Source organism: Puma concolor, chromosome C2 (assembly GCF_028749965.1).
Source record: "Puma concolor isolate L17-30 chromosome C2, mPumCon1.1.hap2, whole genome shotgun sequence".
NCBI classification, from domain to species: Eukaryota; Metazoa; Chordata; class Mammalia; order Carnivora; family Felidae; genus Puma; species Puma concolor.
In genome coordinates this window covers 10,479,826-10,502,740 of record NC_141675.1, presented here as the reverse complement: position 1 = coordinate 10,502,740, position 22,915 = coordinate 10,479,826, and the positions used below count along the sequence as shown (strand labels likewise).

The 22,915-nt window shown below is 47.0% G+C and overlaps 1 protein-coding gene and 1 long non-coding RNA gene across 5 annotated transcripts in view; one reads left to right on the top strand and one right to left on the bottom strand.

Annotated features, from left to right (window-relative positions):
• The window catches only part of POMGNT2 (protein O-linked mannose N-acetylglucosaminyltransferase 2 (beta 1,4-)), a 50,615-nt gene that overhangs the window by 15,596 nt on the left and 12,104 nt on the right, over positions 1-22,915 (top strand). The window contains exons 6-11 of one of the 4 annotated variants that reach the window (XR_015255995.1): positions 4,067-4,182; positions 9,591-10,019; positions 11,934-12,002; positions 14,101-14,180; positions 15,430-15,503; positions 17,958-20,618. The gene's annotated coding sequence lies outside the window, so the exon portion shown is untranslated. Of the gene's footprint in view, positions 1-4,066; positions 4,183-9,590; positions 10,020-11,933; positions 12,003-14,100; positions 14,181-15,429; positions 15,504-17,957; positions 20,619-22,915 lie in introns of those variants that run through there. The other 3 variants (XR_015255996.1, XM_086720562.1, XR_015255997.1) reach the window with 3 other exon arrangements.
• LOC147577087 (uncharacterized) lies at positions 64-3,398 on the bottom strand. The gene is made up of 3 exons (XR_015256002.1): positions 3,256-3,398; positions 658-844; positions 64-387 (listed from the first exon to the last, which is right to left on the bottom strand). It is a non-coding gene; the product is annotated as an uncharacterized LOC147577087 (long non-coding RNA).

Below are 22,915 nucleotides of genomic sequence, written 5' to 3'. Positions count from 1 at the left end.
CCATCATGCCAACAGTGAGATGGGCATATATAACCTAGAATTAAAAACATATAAATCTTACAGAAATTAAATTTTTTTTATTTAAGTAATTATTAAACTTTAGAAAGCGTATTTGTAAAGCCCTTCAAAACCTCTTTCTATTGGCCTATCCAGAGAAAGCAGCCCTGGATTAATGGTTGGCTGGAAGGACTTTTGTTCTCTGCCTCTTCTCTCAATTCAGTTCTCCCGGGTCCTGCCTCATTTTCTGGTCTGGCCACAGATTCCATTGAGATGATCTGGTTTCCTTTTTCTCCATTTGCTTTGAGTGTAAAGACTCCTTTTAAAGATCCTAACAGACGCATAGCTTTCAAACGGAGTAGAATTATAACAGGTTTCTGGAGGACCACCCTGAATGAGGACAGTAGAAGCAAGGTTAGAAGAAGGTAGGGGGAGAGGGGATAAACATTGCAGGAATTTGTACAACTTGATGGTGAGGAAGGAGAGGGAGCAGAAGGGGTGAAAGTGGCCTGGGAGAGAATGGAGAGGCTGGGATGGAGTCACCTCAAGCTAGGTCTCATCTCCCTCCTCCATTTGCTACCTACATGGCCTTGGGCAAGATATTTAAGGACCCTTAGCCTCAATTTTCTCATCTATAAACTAGAGACAAACATAACCTACCGTATAAGGCTGTAGTGAGGATGAAGTGAGATCATTCCCATCTAAAGCCAAGCACATAATAGGTACTGAATAGATGACACATCATTATTGCGGTGGGTAGCCGGCCTCCAAGAAGATCTTCCAAGAGCCTTGTCTGTTCGTATTCACACCCTTGCACGGTCCCCTCCCGCACGGATTCAGTTCTGACCTATGTGAACAACAGACTACTTCAGAAGACACAGTGTGTGAGGCTTCTGCAGCCAGGTCACAAAAGGCATTCTTCTGCATTGGTCTCTCAGATCACTTGCTCTGGGGGAAGTAACCACTCCACCATGAGGCTGCTCAAGAGGTTACATAGAGAAGCCCACAGGTAGAGAAACTAACTTTCCAGCCATGTGAGCTAGCCCCCTGGGAGGCAGATCCTCCTGTCTCAGTCAGCTTTCAGCAACTTTATGAGACCCCGAGGCAGAACCAAACAGCTAAGTCACTTCCAAATTCTGGACCCAAAGAAACTGTGAGATACAATACACAATTACTGTTGTTTTAAACCACTAAATTTGGGGGCGGTTAGGCAGCAGTAGATAACTATTATAAAAAGATATTAATTGGGGCGCCTGGGTGGCTCAGTTGGTTGAGCGTCCAACTTCGGCTCAGGTCATGATCTCACAGTTCGTGGGTTCGAGCCCTGCATCAGGCTCTGTGCTGACCGCTCAGAGCCTGGAGCTTGTTTCCGATTCTGTGTCTCCCTCTCTCTCTGCCCCTCCCCCACTCACGCTCTGTCTCCCTCTGTCTCAAAAATAAATAAACATTAAAAAAATTTAAAAAAAAGTTATTAATTATCTAATGCTACTATATAACCACATTCTAGAACTTAGTGGCTTAAAAATAACAAAAATCATTTATTACTTATTGTGGTTTCCGTAGGTCAAAAATTTAAATGAGGGTATTATGCTAAGTGAAATAAGTCAGGAAGAGAAAGACAGATACCATGTGTTTTCACTCACATGTGGATCCTGAGGGGAAGGGGAAAAAGAAGTTATAATATGTGAAAGCGGGAGATGACTAACGGACCCATTACGGTGGAGTGAATAAATTGTGATACAGTCATACAAACGAATACCCTACAGAAATGAAAATAGAGGGGCGCCTGGGTGGCGCAGTCGGTTGAGCGTCCGACTTCAGCCAGGTCACGATCTCGCGGTCCGTGAGTTCGAGCCCCGAGTCGGGCTCTGGGCTGATGGCTCAGAGCCTGGAGCCTGTTTCCGATTCTGTGTCTCCCTCTCTCTCTGCCCCTCCCCCGTTCATGCTCTGTCTCTCTCTGTCCCAAAAATAAATAAATGTTGAAAAAAAAAAAAAGAAATGAAAATAGACCCTTAGCAACATGAGGGAATCTCACAAAATATTGTTGAGTGACAGAAGCAAGTAAAAACAAAATACACAAGACTATGGTTCCATTACATGCAGTTCAAAAATCAACAGTATGTCATTAGAGATGCATATATAGGTTGTGAAACTATAAAACAAAGCAAGAGAACATTGATAAAAGTAAATATGGAGGTTACGTCTGGGGAGAGGGAAAAGGATATTTTCAGGCAAAAAGCACTAGCAGCCTCCAAGTACTGACAAAAGTGTTTGTTTTGTAACCTGAATAGTAGATACTCAATGTTTACTTTGTTGTTTTTCTTAGAATTTCATGTATACATTTTATACACTCTTATGTATACGTATTTAGCAATTAGCAAAAAAAATACTTAAAAAATTTTTTAAATAAAAAAACATACTTAAAAAAAATTTAAACGAGACACAGAAGGAACAGCTTATCTCTGCTTTATGATGTCTAGGATATCAACTGAGGTGGCTTGAAGGCGGGAGGCTGGAATCACCTTAGGGATCATTCATTTACATCTGACAACTGCTACATCACATAGATTTTAAGACAAGCTCCAGCCAGGTAGAGCTATGCCTGGAATGTGGGTCTGGAACTCAGGGCTACAGATATGGATCTGGGAGTCATCTAGAGCAAAAGAAACGGAATGTGACCCCCAGAAAACGGGAGAGGTTTCAGCCTTGGGGGCAAACCCAGCTTAGTGCTGCATAAATGCTTGATTTATTGGAAGTATTGGGCCGGACCTCAAAAAGCCAGCTACCCGGTTCACCTTGAGAGTTTACTGCAAAGGAAAGTACTTTTTTCCAGTCTATTAAAGCTTCGTATCAGCAAATAAAACACTACCTAACGCTCCACAGCCAGAATAGTTTTTAAAACCATGTTGGGCTCATAAAATGGGACATCACTGTCTGAACACCGGTTCCTAGGGGACCCATAGGCCATGTCCTTTGGGATCCTAACCGTAAGACTCTGCTTTGACCAGAACCCCCGCCCCCTTCCCCTGTCTAGTAACCGGGTTGCTCTCGGGCCACTTGGTGCTTCTCTCCATCAGCTGACCATCGCTAGCTCTCTTGTAGAAAACACATTAAAACAACTTAAATTAAAAATCGCAAAACAAGACATGTTCATTGCAGGGAAGAAGTATATCCCCAGGGGATAGGAGGTGGCAGAGAGGCCGGGCCCCCAGGGTGCACCGGGGCAGGCCGGTGGGGTCGTGGCCGCAGGGTACTCACGTGACGCAGACAGGTGCCTCCAACCTGGGGGATGTCACGCCCGTGCCGGTGGCTGCATAGGCCCTGGAGGCGGCGGGCGGAAATTCACCGCAGGTGCCGCAGGCCGTTGGAGGCCCCACCGCAGGCGGAAGGCGGAAGGCGGGCGGTATGCACCCTCCTCAGCGGGGGCAGAGCCCCCCTCAGACCCGAGAAGGAGCGCTTCCGAGACCCAGCAGAGGTTCCAGGCACGGGGCAAGGCGGGTTCTGTCAGTATGGGCCTTCCTTGTTGAAGGAGTTGGCCCTTATACCTCAAATTTGACAGTCCTCGGACACGAACGAGGTGACGGAGGCCGGCAGGGCACAGGGCGCGCATGCGCCCTCCACCAGCGGCCCACTTGAGCGGAAGTTCATGGTACTTGACTTTCTGGGAGCTCCCGGGGCTTCCCCCTGCTGGATCTGCCTCGGTGTGTTCTCGCCACACCGTAGGTTCCTGCTGCTCCCCATGCGACCCATCGTGGACGTGCCGCAGTACAGGCAGAATGATCTGGACGCGGCCGTGGAAGCCACACTAAGGGAGAACCTGTTGCTGGGGAGCAGGTTTGAGGCGCTCCACGTGAAACACCTGGAGATGGGGAAGATCATGGTCAGGTTTGAGGGGATCGTGTAGCAAGCGATGGAGGAGGCTCAGAAACAGAAGGAACTTGGCCACGCCGAGATCCAGAAGGTTCTGAAAGAAAAAGACCAACTGACTGCAAACCAGAACACCACCTCAAGCAGTTTTGATGTGGGAAACAAAGGCAAATGAAAAATTAAATTTCCGTACTGTCTGCAGCCCATTGACAAGTCCTTGAGACAGGCAGAGTGACATTCCTTTAGGAGCTCAGCTGCCCGGATGATGACACTTTGCTAAGGGCAAAAGGCAACCTTAGCCCCATCCCCCAGGATACTGTAAGTCTACTTTAATTTTTCTGTTTCAGCATTACTTTGGCTATTAGGGGTCTTTTGTGGTTCCATATAAATTTTAGGATTGTTTCACAATAGACTCTTAAATACAGAGAACAAACTGGTGTGGCCAGAAGGGGGGGGCGGTGGGCAGGCAAAATAAAGGGGATTAAGAGGTTCAAACTTCCAGTTATAAAGTAAGTCACGGAGATGAAACGTGTAGCATAGAGAATATAGTAACAACATTGTATGGTGACGGATACTGACGATACTTATGGTGAAAATAAAAATCACCTGTAATCTTACCATTCTCTGTGCTGATATCTTTTCTATGCACAAATACACTCTTTTATTTTTATTTTTTTTTTTCAACGTTTATTTATTTTTGGGACAGAGAGAGACAGAGCACGAACGGGGGAGGGGCAGAGAGAGAGGGAGACACAGAATCGGAAACAGGCTCCAGGCTCCGAGCCATCAGCCCAGAGCCCGACGCGGGGCTCGAACTCACGGACCGCGAGATCGTGACCTGGCTGAAGTTGGACGCTTAACAGACTGCGCCACCCAGGCGCCCCAACAAATACACTCTTTTAAAAAAGAGATTATATTGAATGCTTTGGTACTTTTTTCATTAAATATGATACAGTGTGAAATATCTTTCACAGCATTAAGTAAATATTATTTTACAACATCCTTTTAACGACTTTTTAGGTGGTTCATGGCTTTATTTAAGCCATCCTGTATGGCTGAGGAATTAAGCAATTTCCATGCTTTTGTTTCTTCTTTTGAACATTTTTAGTTTGAAATAATTATAGATTCACAAGAAGTTGCGAAGATAGTACAGAGAGTTTCTTTCCATGGAACGTCTCCATCCAGTTTCCCCTTCTGGTACATCTTGTATGATTACAGTACAATAGCAAAACCCGGTATTTGACATTGGTATAAAGTTGTACGTAGTTCTGTGTCATTTTAACACATGTAGGTTCGCGTAACCACCACCACAAAGAGATACAGAACTATTCTATCCTCTCAAAGACCTTCCTCTTGTTGTCCCTGTACAGTCATAGGCCACTTTCCCCTCTACCCCATCCCTAACTCCTGATAGTCGCTAATCTGTTCTCCATCTCCATAGTTTTGTCATTTCAAGAATGTTATATGACTGGAATTAGAGCATAGAATCTTTTGTGACTTTTTTCGTTTCTCAGAATGCCTTTGATATCCACACAAGTTGTTGAATGTATCATTCCTTTTTTATTGCTGAAGAGTATTCTATGATATGGATACACTATTCATTCATTTATCTTGTTTAACCACTTACCTATTGAGTTTAACCATTTATCTATCTTTCAAGTTTTGGGGTATTACAAACAAAACATCTGCGAACAGTTGATACAAGGGTTTGTGTGGACGCGAGTTTTCATTTCTCTGGAATAAATGCCCAGGAGTGCAACTGAGTCATATGGCAAGCGCATGTTTAGTTTTTGAGAAACTACCAAACTATTTCCACCAGCAGTGTGGAACTGAGACCCAGTTTTTCGTATGCTCACCATGGTATTGCCACTATGTTTTAATTTAGCTGTTCTTCTCATAGGAGTGTAGTGATATCTCATTAAGTTGCACTTCCCTAATGGCTAGTGATGTTGAACGTCTTTTCATATGGTTATTTGCTATATGTATATGTTTTCAGTAAAATATTTGTTTATGTGTTTTGCTAATTTTTAAATTTATGGCCTGGGATACCGTTTATTTTAACATATATGCTGTGGGTGCTTAAAAAGAATGTGTGTTTTGTTGTTGTTTAGTGGAGTGTTATGTAAACGTCCATTAGTTTCCTTCTGGTTATGGTGGGGTTGAGCTTTTTTCTATATCCTTGCTGACTTTCTGTCTTATTGTTCTGTCAGTTGTTGAGAGAGGGATGCTGAGGTCTCCACCTATCATTGCAGACTTGTCTGTTTCTACTTTTAGTTCCATCAGTATTTGATTCATTTACTCTAAGGATCTGTTGCTAGGTGCATTCACATTTAGGGTTATCATGTCTTGTTGGTGAGTTGATTCTTTTGTCATTACATAGTATCCCTTTTTATTCCTAGTAATTTTCCTTGTTCTTGATGCTACTTTATCTGAAATTAATATAGCCAGCCCAGCCGTTTATTACTATTACAAACAACACTGTTTTTAGCTTTTGTACTCATCCACAATCATGAGAATTTCTTGGTTGAAAGTCCGCATGTTTTTAAAGGATTTTGACTCTAGTGTCAAATTGCCCTGCATAAATCTATTAACTTTTACTGCCTCAGCACTTAAGCATTATCACTTAAAATAATTATAAATGACAGGGTTTAACCAGTTTGATAGAAATGCTGTCTCATAAACTATAAATCACTGATGAAAGAAATTGATGATGATGCAAAGAAATGGAAAAGCATTCCACGCTCATGGAATAGAAGAACAAATATTGTTAAAATGTCGATACTACCCAAAGCAATCTACACAGTTAATGCAATCCCTATCAAAATACTACCTGCATTTTTCATAGAGCTAGAACCCTAAAATTTGTATGGAACCACAAAAGACCCCAAATAGGCAAAGCAATCTTGAAAATGAAGAGCAGAGCTGGAAGTATCACAATTCCAGACTTCAAGCTGTATTGCAAAGCTGTAGTGATCAAGACAGTATGATACTGACACAAAAACAGACACATAGATCAATGGAACAGAATAGAAAACCCAGAAATGAACCCACAACCTATGGTCAGTTCATCTTTGGGGTGCCTGGGTGGCTCAGTTAAGTGTCTGACTCTCGGTTTTGGCTCAGGTCATGATCTCACGGTTCGTGAGTTCAAGCCCCGCATCAGGCTCTGCACTGGCAGTGCAGGGCCTGCTTGGGATTCTTTCTCTCTCCCTCTCTCTCTGCCTCTCCCATTCACGTGCTCTCTCTCTCTCTCTTAAAATAAAGAAATAAACGTAAAAAGAATTAATCTTTGACAAAGCAGGAAAGGATAGCCAATGGTAAAAAGACAGTCTTTTCAACAAATGGTGTTGGGAAAACTGGACAGCAACATGTAAAAGAATGAAACTGGACCACTTTCATTAAAAAAAATTTTCTTTAATGTTTATTCATTTTTTTTGAGAAAGAGAGACACAGAGCATGAGTGGAGGAGGGGCAGAGAGAAAGGGAGAGACAGAATCTGAAGCAGGCTCCAGGCTCTGAGATGTCCACACAGAGCCCAGGGAGGGTCTCAAACTCAGGAACTGCAAGATCATGACCTGAGCCGAAGTCTGATGTTCAACCGACTGAGCCACCCAGGTGCCGCAAACTGGACTGCTTTCTTACAACATACACAAAAATAAATTCAAAATGGATGAAAGACCTAACTGTGAGATAGGAAACCATCAAAATCCTAGAGGAGAACACAGATGGTAAGCTCTTTGACATTGGGCGTAGCAACTTCTTACTAGACATGTCTTCTTAGGCAAGGGAAACAAAAGCAAAAATAAATTATTGGAATTTCATCGAGATAAAAAAAAGCTTCTGCACAGTGAAGGAAACAATCAACAAACCTAAAAGGCAACCTATGCAAAGGGAAAAGATATTTTCAAATGACTTATCTGATAAAGGGCTAGTATCCAAAATATATAAAGAACTTATAAAATGCAATATCCAAAAAACAAATAATCCAGTTAAAAAATGGGCAGGAGACATGAATAGACATTTTTCCAAAGAAGACATCCAGATGGCTAACAGACACATGAAAAGATGCTCAACATCACGCATCCTCAGCAAAATACAAGTCAAAACCACATTGAGATATCACCTCATACCTATCAGAATGGCTAACATTAACAACACAGGAAACAACAGATGTTGGCGAGGATGCAGAGAAAGGGGAACCCTCTTACGTTATTGGTGGGAATGCAAACTGGTGCAGCTGTTCTGGAAGACAGTGTGGAGGTTCCTCAAAAAGTTAAAAAATAGAACTACCAGGATCCAGCAAATGCACTATTAGGTATTTACCCAAAGTATACAAAAATACTGATTCGAAGGCATACATGCACCCTGATGTTTATTTATAGCAGCATTTTGAACAATAGGAAAATTATGGAAAGAGCCCAAATGTCCATCAACTGATGAATGGATAAAGAAGATGTGATATATATACACAATGGAATATTACTCAGCCATAGCAAAAAATGAAATCGTGCCATTTGCAGTGATGTGAATGGAATTAGAAAGTATTCTGCTAAGTGAAATAGGTCAGTTGGAGAAAGACAAATATATGATGTCATTCATATGCGGAATTTAAGAAACAAAACAATTGAACATGGGGGAAAAAGAGAGGCAAACCAAGAAACAGACTTAACTATAAAGAGCAAACTGATAGTTACCAGGGGGGAGGTGGATGGAGGAATGGGTTAAATAGGTGATGGGTATCAAAAAGTACATTTGTGATGAGCACGGGGTGTTGTATGTAGGTGATGAATCACTGAATTCTACTCTTGAGACTAATATTGCACTGTATGTTAACTAACTGGAATTTAAATAAAAATGTGGAGAAAGAAAAAAAGAAATGTCTCATAACTCAGTGAAGGTAGTCATCGTTGGTGCACATATTTAAATTCCTTTTTTTTTTTTTAATGTTTATGTTTATTTTTGAGACAGAGAAAGACACAGCACGAACGGGGGAGGGGCAGAGAGAGAGGGAGACACAGAATCGGAAACAGGCTCCAGGCTCTGAGCCATCAGCCCAGAGCCTGACGCGGGGCTCGAACTCACGGACCGCGAGATCATGACCTGAGCCGAAGTCAGACGCTCAACCGACTGAGCCACCCAGGCGCCCCGGTGCACATATTTAAATGAATGAAATTATCATCTATCCTAGTAAAAAGCCAAGAGATCTAAAATTAATAAATCAAGAAATAGGGCGTATGTATATTTCGAGAGTGGGCAGTAAATGCCGGATATAGCAGCCATGAGTTGGGAATGTTTGACCTTGAGGAAGGTCCAAAGGAATGGACGTGGGGAATTGGAGTGGCGCCCCAGAGGAATAGTGCTTTTGTATTTATTTGTACTTGTAGTAATAGATATATTTTAAAATATGCGAAAGGGGCGCCTGGGTGGCGCAGTCGGTTAAGCGTCCGACTTCAGCCAGGTCACGATCTCGCGGTCCCTGAGTTCGAGCCCCGCGTCAGGCTCTGGGCTGATGGCTCAGAGCCTGGAGCTTGTTTCCGATTCTGTGTCTTCCTCTTTCTCTGCCCCTCCCCCGTTCATGCTCTGTCTCTCTCTGTCCCAAAAATAAATAAACGTTGAAAAAAAAAATTAAAAAAAAAATAAAATAAAATATGCGAAAGTTTTGATTACTTTGATTTTATAAGTGACATCTAATTGTTGGTTTAACTTGCATTTACATTTATTACCAGGACTTCCATAATCGTACAAATCTAACACGAAGTAAAACTGCGCCTCTCCGGGGAGAAACTACAACTTCCAGGGTTCCGCGGATTGAAGGCTTGGGCTGTTCTCGGAGGCAAACTACAATTCCCAGAATTCCGTTAACCAAGGGGAGGTTCTGGCCTAGGGTCCGAGCAGCTGAGCTCGCGAGCCTGCGCACGTGCACTGGCTGCCGCGCCGGGCTCGGGCTCGCCAGCCAAGCAGGCGCAAGGCCGGCACCCGCGAGCCCCGGCGGCGGCGGTGGGGTGGGTGCCGCGGGACCTGCCCTCCATGCCTGGTCGTCCCGGGCTCGGGGCGGGGTCAGGAGGCGGCAGCGGCGGCTGATTCAGCCAAAGCCGACTACGCGGAGGGCCCACCGGGACGCTTCAACGCCACGGAGCCCCGCCTGCGGGCTGCAGGTGAGCCGCGCGCTCTGGGGGCTGGCGAGGGCTTCGCGATCCGGCTGGGCTTGGAGTTGAGGGATCGGCCCCGGGCTTCCCTCGGGAGGGATCGACGAGAGCGTCGGGCCCTGGGGTGAAGGGAAGCCCGGAGAAGTTTGCAGAGCCGAGTAGTGAGTGTGATGCGCACTGAAGGAGGCGCGCGATGGGGGCGGAGGTGAGGGGCGATGGACCCTTGGGGTCCAGACGCCGCCCGGGCCGGGGCGTCGCCCCCAGGCGCGCCGGTTGAAGCCCTTAGCTCGCAGCTGGCGCTGGCAGCGGGTCCTCACGCCCCTTTGCTTGCGCGACGGTGAGGCGCGGTTGGCGGGGAGCCAGCGAGGTGCGCGGAGGGGACCTGGGCCTCCTGGGCTCCTTTGGAAGGCAGTACCTGGGCAGGCCTGCAGCTGATCCCCGGGCTCTTTGGGGCTTGGTAGGGTATCTTTTGTGTGCCTGGTGATAAGAGCCCACCACGGCCTGCTTCACAGTACCTGGGTAGCTTCTGGAGGGACCCAGTGAATTTCTGACCCATTCCATGTGTGGAGGACCCTGTCTCCTGGGCACTGATGAAAACCTGCTGAGATCTAGGGGTCCTTAGGCCAGAGCCCTGCACTTGGTATTGGGAGGCTAGGGTCTGCTTACTTTATGCCAGCCAACTCTCAGAGCCTACTCTTGGAGGAAGCAAGGCCTGGAATGGGAAAGGTTATGATGTAAGTTTGATAGGACTTAGAGGCTTGGAGCATCAAATGTTCACTCACCAAATGTTTACTGTTACATGCGCTGGGCATTCAAATCCTGGCTCTCATTTACTAACTGTGTGCCCTTGAGCAAGTCATTTATCCTCTCTGAGCCTCTGTTTCTCTGCAAAGTGGAGATAAAAGTACCTTCATCACAGTGTTGCTGGGGAAGGTTAAATGAGATGATGCCGTGCAAGTCTTCAGTCAGGATTGGTACACAGTGAATGTGCAGCAAATCTTAGCACTTGTGGTTGCTAAGATAAAACATGGTAGAGGTGAGATTGGAACCCAGTTCATCCTTTCCCATTACAGATGAGGAATCGGGAGTCCCAGTTAGTGGCAGAGCCAGAAAAGAATACAGGTCCCATTTTCCCCAGGGATGGCCAGCACATCAATTCCTGAGCCTTGGGCCTCAGGAGGGCGGGGAGAAGCAGAGAGTGGAGATCCTCAGCCAAGGGGCGGATGGGGTGCTGGTTACTGAGTTCCCCCACATGACACCGTGGCCATGTGAGCGTCCTGGTGGGCTCGATGTGTCAGAGTGCTAGAGCAACTACACCAGGTTTTGAACTTTCCTTCTGATTGGTAAGTTCTCGCTCTGGGCCTGGCTTTAGAAAATATTTAGCAATGAAGAGAGGCTTCTAGTGAATATTGAGCTAACTGGAAAATTAAATTACCAGATGAGCCATTCCCCAAGGGTCCACGTCACTCTCGGGTTGGTTGTCAGTGGATACTCTCCCCCAGGACCTGCCTAACACCTGATGGGTTTTTTAAATTGGATAAAATAATGAACATGAAAGGCGTAAGCAACAAATGTCATCATAGACTTTGGAGTTAGACTTGGGTTTGAATCCCATTCCCACCACTTAATAGCTGTGTGCCACTGGGCAGTTCACTTAACAACTCTGAGCATCCTTCTTCAAACGTGGGATGAAATCGATAGCACCTATTTTATATTTGTAGGAGGGAATAAATGAGATTGTTCCTCTAAAGCACTTAGCACTGTTTCGGGCATATGTCAGAGCCACTGAATGGGAGGTAAAGCATTATTGTGATAATAATAATACTATAAAAATAATTGTCAGGCATTGTGTTTTGCCTCTGTTGTCTCTTTGAATTCGCAAAACCACTTTGTGAAGTAGGTGTAATTGTGTCTGTTTTTCAGACCAGGACATGAAGGCTTAAGAATTGGCCCAGGCAGACGCAGAAGGACAAATACTACATGATACCACATGTAGGTTGAATCTACAATAGACTCACAGAAGCAGAGAGTGGAATGATGGTTGCCAGGGGTTGGGATGAGGGGTTACGGGGAGGCATTAGTCAAAGAGTATCAAGTTTCAGGTATACAAGATGACCAAGTCCTAGAGCTCTACTGTACAGCTTAATGCCTATAGTTAACAATATACTTTAAAATTAGCCAGGGAGGTAGATCTTATATTAAGTGTGTCTGTCACAAGAGGGTGGGAGGAAACTTTTGGAGGTGATGTATGGGTTTATGGCATAGATTATGGTGATGGTTTCACAAGTACATACCATCTCTAAATATCAACTGATATGTTAATTATGCACAACTTTTTGTCTGTTAAAAAAAAAAAAAACAGAAGAATTGGTCTAGCATCATGGAGCTGCTAAATGACAGGACAGGAGCTCGCTCTGGGATCTCAGCTCCAGAACCAGTGCCATTTACTTCTGCTCTGCTGCCCGTGGTTCTTGCGGTTCTTGAAGCCCCGTTGTGACCCAGGGCAGCCTCCAGGGTCACAGCAGGGGTCTTCTCCGACCACGTGGAGAGGTGGTGGGACCCCGCAGCCTGGCTGCTTGTGCTTTCTCTCCACGTGTGATGTTGGATGAGGCTGGAGGAGGCATCCACTGGGTGAGCCTGGGGGATGAGGAAGAGGCAGCCCCGTGGCCCCTAGTGGCTCTCATCCCCGGACCACACGGCTGGGGAAGGGTGCAGTCAGGGTGAGGCCTCGAGAGCTTGATGAGGAGAAGAAGTGATCCTGTTTAGGGGCTGGGAAGAGTTCCAGAGCTCAACCTCTTCTCTGGGCCTGATCTCTGCTTTTGGGAGGAGGGCCACCCGAGAGCCCTGGGTCGCGAGGAGAGGAGCTCTGGACTGAGAACAACCGCCGTTTTAATCTTGGCTGCCTGTGAGAGCTCACGCCGCCTCTCTTGACCTCTTTTATGAAGAGTTAGAGCAAATCATTTCTAAGGGCTCTTTTAGCTCTAAAATGCGGTGGTTTTGTAATTTTAAATTGGTGGATTAACCTTCTCAGCACAGCACCGGGGCAGGTGGGATAATTGTCACCCTCATGTGCAACACAGACTTTCATTGGGGCAAGAGAATGACCACAGCTCCCTTGAGCCACCTGCCGCTGCTGGGTGTCTCTGCTGGTGGGCACGGGGTGGGGGGTTGGAGGGGGGGAGGAGAGTAATCTTACAAGGAGAGCCTTGGGTTGCTAAGCTACAGTTGAGGGCCTGTGGGTCTGCATTTCTGCAGCCATTCACACCTGCTCTGCCCTTGAGTGATAAAAAACTCATTGCTCTGACATCTACCCTGCTTCTGTGTCACTGATTGTACCTCCGAGTCTGAAGCACTGTAAGACTTGGAGTCAGTCATTGGTTTGTATCCTGGTGCCCCCCGTTTGAGCTGTTAAGACCTACAGCAAGCCTCTTAATGTCACTGAAGTTGGATTTTTTTCGTATTAAAAGAGAGTGGAGATAATAGTATCTGCATTAGAGGGCTTTGTGCAGCTTAAGGGAAAAGGTGTAGGAAAGGGGCTTAGGGACAGTGCCTGGCACACGGTAGGTACTCAGTAAAGCAAGGTGGTGGTAGAATTAACCTCCACCCTCTGCCCAGAAGCCAGCATCCTCTTTTCCTGAGCTAGCCAGGACAGCGATTGATCCTTCCGTTTTGTTTGGCTTCCCATGTCCTCATTGCTGCATGCCCAGGCCCTGGCATCTGGCAGAGAATCAGACTTTTCACTCCGCCATTGGTAGACTATCATCGGTACAGTCTTAAGAGTTGTCTCTTTTCTCCATTTTGAAAGCATAACAGAGGGGCCCTTCCTGGCTGGATACCGGGTACTCAACCATGAACCAAGCCGCAGGGAGGTGCTGGAGACTCTGATCTGCTAAATTGCCCCTCTTTCTACTATTACCAGTACAGGCTGTGTCAGGCAAAAAAAAAGGGGGCGGGGGTGAGAAATAAACGAGATTAAATGCCTAAGAAAGCACTTCAGAAACTGAGGCAGATAGAAGGATGCTTCAATTTGCCCCCCAAAACTGCTTCACTCAGCTCCTAGAGCACAGACTTAGTGCACCCTCCTTTCCAGGATCCCCTCTGTTCCAAGAAGCACTGGAGGAAGGTGTCAAAGATGCCACCACGCCTGCAGACACAGAGCTGGGCAGCTGGGTGAGAGGCTGCCTGCCGTGGAGGCTCATCTTCTGGGCTGGTCACCCAGCATGGGTGCGGGCTTCACTTCTGGGGGGCCCTGGCCAGCTTCGGACATAGGCACAGAAAAGCCACTCACAGGGGCCTTGTGGTCTAGTAAGGAGTAAGAGTTCCGGTTATTCTAGGCCTGGGGCAAGAGGTGCAAACTCACATGCTCACTAGAGCCAGGGGCCAATGGGGAGGGCGAAGCCGAGGGCGGGGGAGGCATGTGACCTGGAGACCTAATGCCCAGTTTAAAGGTCAAGCTGATTAAGTCGTGTCGGGAAAGTGGCCTGGTGGTACCTATGTGTATCAGCTTGGGCCCCCATAACGAAGTGCCACCGACTGGGTGATGAACAACAGAAATTTATTTCTCACGCTTCTGGAGGCTAGAAATCCAAGAGTGAGGTGTTGGCAGCCTTGGTTTCTCCTGAGGCCCCTGTCCTTGGCTCGCAGACGCTTGCTTCCTCACTGTGCTCTGTCGCACTTTTCCTGGCTGAATCGCTAAGTGCTTTGTGCCCCATACCAGTTGGGTCCCCAAATCTGGTGCCCGAGGTAGAAAAGGCAGAGAAGAGTTAAGTGTGATGACAGTTGCATCCCCTGGAAATCCATGCCCTGGAAGGCCGAGAAGATGAGGGCCAGATGGTACCTGGGCTGTTATTAACATACGTCATGTTGACAGGCTCCACGTTCAAATCCTCCTTGTATGGACTTCACTCCGTACAAGCTGAGGCGCTTGGGACACATTTACTTAGCTTTTCCTAGCCTCTGGGTCCTGATCTGCAGATGGGGAACATGTTAATAGTGCTATGCTAGCCCCTTATTGTTGGTTTGAGGATGAAATGAGGAAATGTACAGCAGTTTCTAGTATGCTGCCGACATACGAGGTTGGAGGTGGTGATGGTTGAAATTGTTAATTTCATGCTGAGACCTGGCTGCTCGGGGGCCCTCTTCACAGGAGAAGGGAAACAAGTCATTAGGAAGATGGGGGGAACCTGGGAGGGACTGTGAATGTGCCACCAAAGCCATTGGGGGTTCAGTCCCTTTAGGAGTGGTTTGGGGTTGTATGGCTGGTTTAGTACCTGTGTTTCATTCATTGTTAATTTGAGGAACCCTAATGAATTACAGTTCTGACAGCTAATGTGTTTTGAGGCCTATGTAGGTACTTTATGTGCATTAGCTTGTTTAGTTCTCCCAGCACCCTAAGGAGGTTATTATTCCCATTTTACAGTTGAGGAAGTTGAGGCTTGAGGCGTTAATCTGCCAAGATCATAAAACCAGCTCACACCTAGGATCTAAAGGAAGGTAAGTATGAGCTGTGTGGCCTGTGAAGAATTCGTGGCCACCACCACTAGGGAGGGGGATTTAAATCTCCACTGCAGTCTTGTGTGTCCCGATGCCTGCACTTAGCCCAGATTGGATGCACTTACGTGATGTGGGAGATCTGCCAGCGTTTTCCAGCTTCCTAAGCAGATTCTTTTGTTACCCACCTGACGGTGCTCTTCCTCTCGGGAGCCCTTTGGGCAAGACTGGTGAGCGGCAGGGATTTTTAAGCAAGGCTAGTTGACCGCTATCAGGATGACCCAGGGGGTGATCACATGAGGAGTTGGGTCGGTCCCACTGAACCGGGAAAGCCTGTGGTGTGTACAGAACGCTTCCCTGACATTCCTGGGACAGGAGGACAGCATCCTGTGGTGATGGTCCCTCCTCTCCCCGGGCAGTGAAGGTGCCCCCTCCAGTAGTGTTCCAAAGCACACATTCCCTTCCTCTGTGACAGCTGCATCACGTCAGGTTTTAACAGCCTCTTGTCCCCTCTGCCACAGAGAGAACCTTGGGGATAGAGGTGTTTTTGTTTTTGTTTTTTCCATTTTTGTATCTCTTGCACATTCTTTACTCTCTTTTGGGTTGAGGCAAAGCCTCACTCTCCCATTCTCTTCATGTCGTCTTAAGTCTTTGGGCTCAGGTTCATGAATAGATATTCATAAGGACTGATATAGATAAACGTAGGTCATCTCCCACCCACCTTCCCGATACTTAGGTAGAGTCAGCCAGAAGCTAAGAAGGGCTTGCTGTGGCACCCGTACCAGGGAGGTGCCATGGTGGGCGTCCGTTTTGCTTGGTCGGTGACTGTGCCATATTGGTCATTGAATAAGTCATGCCTGTCTATATCTAACCAAAGCCTTTTTTTTTTTTTTTTTTTTTTTTTGAGAGAGAGAGAGAGAGAGAGAGAGAGCGCACAGGCATGAGAGCCGGGGAGGGACAGAGGAAGAGGGAGAGAGAGAATCCTAAACAGGCTCCAATCCTGACTTGGGGCTCAGTCATAACAACCGTGAGATCATGACCTGAGCCAAAATCAAGAGTCAGACACTCAACCAACGGAGCCATCCGGGTGCCCCCAAATTAAAAAAAAAAAAAAAATTTTTTAATGTTTATTTATTTTTGAGAGAGAGAATGAGGGGGGGAAGAAGGGGCAGAGAGAGAGGAAGACACAGAATCCGAAGCAGGCTCCAGGCTCTGAGCTATCAGCACAGAGCTCGACGCGGGGTTCAAACCCACGAACTGTGAGATCATGACCTAAGCCGAAGTCGGACGCTTAACTGACAGCCAGCCAGGTGCCCCTAAAGCCTATTTTTAAGAGAGTGAAGGGTCATTCTAAGACCCTTTGTCAGGAATGACTCCAGGGCACAGCTCTCCACCATGGGCCAGAGATCCAGGCCTCGGCAGATGTTTTCAGGAGGCGTTCCCTTCGGGGGTGTGTCCCCAGCTTGCCTCCTTGCTGGAAGATGGAAGCTGTGGGCGAGGGCTCTTTCCGTGTGCTGCAAGCCCCAAAGCCTTGTGCTGTGTGAGCATGTGTATCCTTCCCTGCTTTCTGCTCCTGCCCCTCACCTCTGGGGTCCACGGCACCAGAACAGGCTTTGTCTGGGACAAAGTGATTGACAGGTAACTTGAGACTAGTGTGGTCTGGTCCATACAAGTTAACAGACCCCTCCCTTCCTTGAGGCCTTCATGCCCGGAGCAGGCAGGCTGAAAACCTGATCCAAGCTGTTGGTGCAACACCTTAAGAGTCCAATCAGGACTGTGTTTTCCATGGAATGAGTTTATTTCCAAAGAACACAGGTTTGTAATCAGCCTTCCAGCCCCACAAGCAGAGAAGGTGCCACCGTGGTCATTCTTTTGAGGAGTAGAATCAAGGTTCGGGTCGGTCCTTTTGTTTGGCTTCTTTCCCCCAGCCAGGACGGCTCTTAATCTGCCTCTGACAGGACTTCACTGGGGAAAACAGCAGGGACTCGGCCCTCCTTTTCCGGCAACTCCGTGCCTCGTGTGGAAGAGTTGTATCCCCTCAGTCGGCAGACAGGCCTTGGAGAATCTGGGGCAGAAATATTATAGATCTCCTCTTGTAGGAAGATGGGTTTAAAGAGAAATTTGCTAAAGTTGGGTTACTTTCTAAATTCTGCAAAGTAAAGAGACGTGGTGCCCATTTTGCACGGGCAGCGGATTTTTGTTTTGCGTGGACTTGATCATACGTTTTGAGGTCAGAGTGGGTTTATGTTTGATGGTTGGCAGTAATCTGGGGATCGGTTTTAAGTGCAGGTTATATCCTCAGTAGTTAGTGTGTTGGGACAGGAAGTGCACCGTAGGGCATCTGGCGTGTGGTCCCGAAGTGATGGAGAAGCCGCATTATCTTCACTTAGGGTGTGGGTGAGATGAGTAGTGGGGAGAGGTGGTTTTTCCGAGTTGTATTTTCTCCTCTTTCTAAAGGAAGAACAAGCAAACGAGGACCAAGGTCGTTGGGTGCCCTGTGAAGCCTGTCTCCTTTAAGAGTTGCAACACATCTCGTCACCCACCAGCATTCGCTCCCCTGGCCTCCTCCCTGCTGCAGCACCGAGGGCTCTCAGCTCCTCAGCCGTCATTGGTCCAGGAGGTGGCTGGGTGGGAGTTAACCCTGTCAGCTGGCTGAGTGGACAAGTTATTCCACGGGGAGGGAGAACTTTCTGTCTGTAGCTGGATATAAACCAGGGGAGCGTGTTGCTTCATTTGAGGGTGGTGGCCATGTCACGACCGTGAGAGGAAGCTGCCCAAGGGGAGAAGCGGCATCCCAGGGAGGCAGAGCAGAGAGGGCGAGTACTCTCGGACCGAGTCCTTTAGCCACCAGCCCCACCCAGCCAGCCCAGGCTGGAGCGTGGCCTTTGAGCAGGGTGGGATGTGTGGGCCTTTAATTGGGCTCGCCCCTCCCTGATTTGAGTCCTTTGAATGCCGTGTTTCTTTTTCTTCTTCATCCCCTGCCCTACTTCAATTAAAACCAGGTCTTCTGTGTCTTGATGGTTTTGAGCACAGTCTTTAGAGTCAGAGGACGCTAGGTTAATATCTAGACTTCACACTTGCATGGCCTTGGGCAAGTCGTTGAACCTCATTGACCTCAGGTTCCTCACCAGAGAATTGGGAATAATGATACTTCATAGGGTTGAGGGGAGCACCAAATGGGATGTTGTACGTAGAGGCTCTGGGAACCCCTGAAGGCAAGGCAGGCTTGGAGCAAGGGCCAGGCTGGAGGCCTCTGTTAGGACATCTGTCTTAGCCTTGCCCAAGCAGGAAAAGGGTTTATTTTTCTTTTCTTATTCTCTGTGTGGAATGGCCCGTGTCAGAGACCCTCCGGCCTCCCCAGATCCCATCCCATTGGAGGCTCTGCTCAGACGGGGGTGGTTTCCCTGGCCCTTCACAGATCACCGGACCTTCATACCCACCCACAGATCCTAGATGGACAGGACATTTTTCAGGGGGCACTAGGAGGAGACAAAATATATCATCCTGGGTGACCTGTGCCTCTGAGGGCTACCGTCTTTCCTCTTCCTTGTCCAAGGAGCCTCATGACAAGACCCCTCTGGGGCAGCTCTCATCTCTGAGAGGTAGTCCAGGTGGAAATGTGTGGGGTCAAGTCCTGACCTGTGGACAGGTCCTGACCAGTGGCCCTGCCACTGAGACTGTTTCTGGAAAGAAAAAATGGGGACAGAGTGAACCATCATGCCGCATGGTGGTAAGGAAAGAATCAGTGGGGTCGTGCATGCACGTAAGGGACGCCGTAAGGCACTGGGACAGCGGGAACCAATAGGCGTGTGGTGCTTTCCACATCTGACTGCAGACGAGGGTGGAGGCTGCCCCCTGCTCAGAAGCGGGTTCACTCGGAGAGAGAGGATTAGAGACAGCAGGTGAAGGAGGGGTGAATTCCAGCTCTGTTTTGAGCTGTGAGGTCTCAGGAGAGTAAGTACAAAGGAGGATGGACTGCTTCGGCGTGTGAGGGAGCGTCCTGTCACTGCAAGTACCTTGTGATGCTGGGATTCTGGCCCCTCCACCCATTTCAGCAGAGCCAGGTGACAGAGTCGGGCATGGAGGCCTTCAGTCTGAAGGAGTTCTCATCCCTGATCACCATCATTCTGAGTAGGCTCTTGGCGCACAGAGTGGCACTAAACAGTGGGTCAGACATCAGGACTGGACACAGTACGCCCTGTCAGCCTGTCTGGCGAGCCGCAGTCCCGCAGAAGGCAGCAGCTTGGCTGAGTGTCTTTCTTAGTCCCCAGTGCCAAGGAGGGTGACCTGAGTTCTCCCTCACCGTCCCGGTCTCCCTACCACTGCCTTATTGTCACTGAGACTAGTGCCCTCTCCAGGAGCACTGAAAATTGGCCTGGAGCACTGAAAAGGGGACATCACCGGCTCCGTTTTCTGGTAAGCAAACTTGGCCCAGTTACTCTCCACCATTTTGAATTTCCTCCTGGAGTTTTTTCATCCAGAAACATTTTGAAATGGTGATGGAGAAAGGCCTCTTTTATGTTGTTTAGTGCTAGGGGTCTGATTAACGTGGTCTGTGCCTCCACTGTTATCTTTTGAAAACTCTTCTGAGCATTTTGCCCGATCCTTGAGTTCTCCTGGCTTATGCGGGCTGCTGCAGTGCATTTGGGGGATCCGGGGAAAGGGGACACAGAGGGAGTGTGGGAAACAGACTGAAAGATACTTTACAATAACTGTTGACTGGCCAAGTACTTGTTGGTTTTTTCCTACTGCACTTTGGCTACTTCACAGCAGGTGAAAATGCAAGGGTGGCTTGTCATCTGTCTTCACAGTGGCAAAATACAGTAATAACTGGGTTAGTTAATGTTACCCCAGAAGCGGATCCTGAGACAAAGATTCAAGGAGAAGTAGATTATTTGAACTGCATCCCAATAAACATGAATAAGGGCGTGAAGAACTGAGACCGGGAAGGGAAAAGGGGCGTGCCTCAGGCGATTATGGTGTGGGCAACCGCCTAATCTGTCAGGGAACTCTAGTGCCGGTGTAGAACGTGCCTCCGAACTCTCCTACCTGGGGAGGATGGGGTTTTCTTTCTTTCTTTCTTTCTTTCTTTCTTTCTTTCTTTCTTTCTTTCTTTCTTTCTTTCTTTCTTTTTCTTTCTTTCTTTCTTTCTTCCTTTTCTTTTCTTTTCTTTTCTTTTCTTTTCTTTTCTTTTCTTTTCTTTTCTTTTCTTTTCTTTTCTTTTCTTTTCTTTTCTTTTCTTTTCCTTTCATTCGTATTTTAATTCCAGTATAGTTAACATACCGTGTTGTATTAGTTTCAGGTATACAATATAGTGATTCAACAGTTCCACAGGAGTGGGGTATTTATGCAACTCTTGTCATCAGATGTTGGTGCAGGCTGCCTGGCCTGAACATGGTCAAGTTAGAAATCACGCAGTCTGGCCTCTGGGCCCCGTGCTTTAACTACCGCACGACTTCTACCGAAATGCTCTGCCCATCCCCAGCAAACCTTCCTTCCTATTTTCCTCCTTGGAAGGCAACTTGCGAGCCTGAAGGTCCCTGTGGTCCAGTCTGTATTTGTCTTGTCTTCTGTCAGCATCCTTCTGGCCTGGCAGGGAAGGGGGTGGTCACTTAACATCTACCTAGACATAGTCCTCTCTCCTCCCCAGGCTCAAAGGCTGGCCTCTGCCTGGTTGCCTCACCACGTCCTGAACCCCATGTTTCCAGTTCCCATAAGCTTGATCCCAGTTCTGAGCTTAGGGCCTCCCTGGGATTGGCTACTGCTCACACAGGTCCAGAGGAGAGCCCCGGCCCCCTTCCTCTTGTGGCCCCACCTCACTCCCCACCTGCCTGCTACCAAGCTCTCGTTTCGCCACAGGGAGGCCTAGCAGAGGGGCAGGTGGCACACACCCACCTAGAGAGGTGCCCGTGCAGGTTAGAGGTTGGTCTTTCCTCGTGTCCCTGCAGCTCTTGCTCCCTGACGTTCCCGGGGTGTGTCCACTGCAGCCTTAGCTGCTGTTGGACAAGTTCCCGTCTGTGATCAGAACAAAACCCGCATCAGCGCCTGCCCCGTTCATCTGCCTCCCATCTCTCCAGGGAGGGCTCTGTTTATCTTACATTTTCTAAATATTCGCTTATTACTTATCCACTCCTTAGAATTCTGTCATTTGCAGCAGGGACTTATTTGATTCTTTATTGTTAACTTTTTGACTTTTTATTACGGAAAACGTCAGACACAAAAGACGACCACAGAAAGGCCGTCATCACCATCTTTCACAATTATCAATTTGCTACCGTCTTGGTCCATCTGCCTCCGTGCTTTTTTTGCTGGAGTATTTCAGAACAAACCACATACATGTCATTTTACCTATAAACACTAATGTTCTCTTGTTTCTTAAGTTTTCTAACTTTTTATGACTTTTTAAGTAATTTTAGACTTACAGAAAAGTTACAGAAAATGCTTCACTGAGCTTCCTCTGATGTTAAATCTTACATAACCACAGTGCAATGATCAAAACCAGGAAATTAACATAGCACCATTACCTAAACTACAGACCTTATTCAAATTCTGCCAGTTTTCCCACTAATGTCCTTTTTCTGGTGCAAGATCCTACCTTGTGTTTAATTGTCGTGTCGATGAGCACTGGGTGTTATATGTAAGTGATGAGTCACTAAATTCTATTCCTGAAATCATCATTATACGATATGTTAACTAACTTGGATTTAAATTTAAAAATAATAATTTTAAAACAATTTAAAAAATTGGCGTGTCTCCTTAGTCTCCTTCAATCTGGGACAGCTTCTCAGTCATTCCTGGTCTTTTGTGACCTTCCCTCTTGACGAATCCTGGTCAGGTATTTTGTAGAATGTCCTTCAATTTGGGTTTAATGTTTTCTCTATTAACTTCTCTATACTATATTCAGAGCTAACAGTGGAGCTAGACCAAATTTCCCTATTTAGAACTATAGATCGAGGTCGTGTGTTTGGGTAAGAAGATGACAGAAGTGAGGTGCCCTCCTCAGTGCATCATTGTCAAGGGGTACATGAGGTCAGTAAGTTATTACTGGTGATGGTAACGTCGATTACTTGTTTCAGGGGCTGTCTGCCAGGCTCCTGTGCCGTAAAAGTTCTATTTTTGCCTTTGTAATAGATATGTATCTCACAGGGAGACAGTTTGAGACTATGCAAATATCCTAGTTCTCGTCATATTTCCATGCACTAATTTTAGCAGTCCGGCAGTGGATCTTGCCTGGAACCATTATTATTGTGATGTTGGCCAAATGGTGATTTTCTGTTTCCGTCACTGCTTCTACATTGACTAATTGGAATTCTACTGTAAGAAAGATCTGTTCCTTTGTCCTTATTTATTTACTCAATTGTGTATTCGTATCAGTATTGACTCTTGCATACTTATTGTGTTCTATGGGCTCTAAT